This window comes from Tupaia chinensis, unplaced genomic scaffold, assembly GCF_000334495.1.
Source record: "Tupaia chinensis unplaced genomic scaffold, TupChi_1.0 Scaffold000213_1, whole genome shotgun sequence".
In the NCBI taxonomy this organism is placed as follows: Eukaryota; Metazoa; Chordata; class Mammalia; order Scandentia; family Tupaiidae; genus Tupaia; species Tupaia belangeri.
In genome coordinates this window covers 769,854-772,076 of record NW_006159688.1, presented here as the reverse complement: position 1 = coordinate 772,076, position 2,223 = coordinate 769,854, and positions in this window count along the sequence as shown.

Below are 2,223 nucleotides of genomic sequence, written 5' to 3'. Positions count from 1 at the left end.
ATTGAAATGAATGAATGAATAAAATGAAATAATTCTTTAAAGGAAAAGAAATGCTGATAAGTGAGTACTTTCCTCCTAGGTTATATCACATGTGATTTCCAGAGGCTTTGTAATGTGAACGGTGTGAGCTCCAGGCTCCATCTGAAGAAAGGGTAACCTTGAGAGGTAGCCATGCTCACTCCTTGTCTTCTCGAGGCTTTCATGTTCACAGTTAGGGATGTTGTCAGGAATTCTTTTTGTAGCCTGGTTTCTTGGAAGAGTCCTTCTCTGTTCAAGACTATGCCTGATTCACATGGCTGGTTTTGATGTGAAGTTTCAGTCAAGGTTTTTTGTGTTTTTTTCCTGGCAAAGCTAAAAACCGCTGCAGTGGACCCTTGGCATTCGTGACGGCTGTATCCTGAATCTTGAATACCGCCGTGCTGTATAATTTCCTGTATTAAGAGCAATCAAACAGCAGAAATATTTAAAGGTCCCTCTTTGAATCCCTTTAATGTGACATACTGGGTTGGAATCTGAATCCTGAGGAGTCTACCATGCTTGGCCAGGATTCAAAATGATGACTGAGCAGAGTCATAAATTATTACACTTGTCAGTGTCTTCTGAAGTCCCCACAGAAATGTTAAAACCAGTAGCTTACAAGACTCTGTTCTGCCTTCAGGAAGATAACTGAGCCAACCTACAGTATAGTCCTAGCAGAAGCTGTAAAATTCTCCAGAATTTCTTTTTTTCCTTTTTCTTTCTTTTTAACAGACTATAGATTAGTTTATTTTTAACACCCATCATGCCATGAATTCATAGGAAATAGGTTCCAGTAGCTCAGGCTCCTTTCCATTGGTTCTCACAAAGTTTGCTTCTCTGGGTGGGGCAGGTTGGCGCTAGAAATGAAACTGGAGGAGGAATTCTCAGCAGAAAATCTTCATTTTTAGTCAAGGAAGGCAATATTTCACAGCTCAAGTTCGGTATCCATGTCCTCACATCCATGACTCAAATCACAGTCAACAACAAGTCCCGCGGTGTAACTGTTATGTCATCTGCAGGTCCCAGACTATTTTCATTCGTTCATTTGTTCATTCCACATTGACTCCAGCCTGTTATGTAACATATGTTCATACATTAGGGTACAAATGGCAAGAAAGACCTTAAACAGGTGATTACAGTCCAGTTTCATCAGTGGTGCCAAGGCACCACAGAGGGGCAATGAGCCTATACGGAGTGGAGAAAGAGGGGTACAGACACATCAGAGAAGACTTCTAGAACTAGGAAAATGTATGGGAGCTAGAGTTGTAGGTCAAATAGGGGTTAGGAGAAGAGGAATGTGAAAATCACTGTATAGACAAAGATGAAGGTCAAAGTTAAGAAAAGCATATTGAGTTTGGACAAAGACATGAATGGTTAGTTTAGTGGTTAAGGCGTTTGACTTCCACATGGTTGACCACAGTTCGGGTCCCAGACCTGACAGCTTGAAATTCACACTGGGTGCATGTATGTGCATGACCAAAATCCTGACAGGAGAATGGAGAAGGGCTTGCAGCATGGCCAACTCCCTGGGGATTGACTTCTCACTTTCTGTTTCTCTCTGTCTCTCTAGTGAGTGCACGTGCCCTACAGCAAACATTTCTAAATACATAAATAAAGTTTAGGATCAAGAATAGAGCACTTAGCTGTGGTGGTGGAGAAAGGTAAGGCCCAAGTTATGGAGGGCTTTCTATACCATGTAAGTGTATAGTATACCTTTTTCAACTAGGGAGCCAGTGAGAGTTTTTAAGCAAGATGGTGAGTTTCAGTGTAGAAAATGATTTATGGGTGGGAAGACTAATTAAGAGGTTGAGGGCCAGGCAGTAGTACAACAGTAATGCAACTGGACCCACATGGGTTCAGAAGTTCTGGGTTCAGAACTTTATCCTGGGACTTCCCTGGGCTGGCTGGGATTGAGGTGGACTGTGAGAGTTCTTTTGAGGTGCCTTTCTTATTCATCCTCTCTTATTTTAATATTTTTAAGAATTATTTAATTGTATCTATTATTACTATTCAATTTGACCAGAGAAAGAGAGAGAAAGCAAGCTGCCAGGTCTGGCACTCATACTGTGGTCAGCAATGTGGGAGTCCAGAGCCTTAACCACCATGCCACTTGCTGACCTCATCTTATTTTAATTTTTAAAATTTTGCCAGAGAGGGCTGGACTACCACATGACTGACTATGGTTCAAGTCCTGGACCTGGTGAC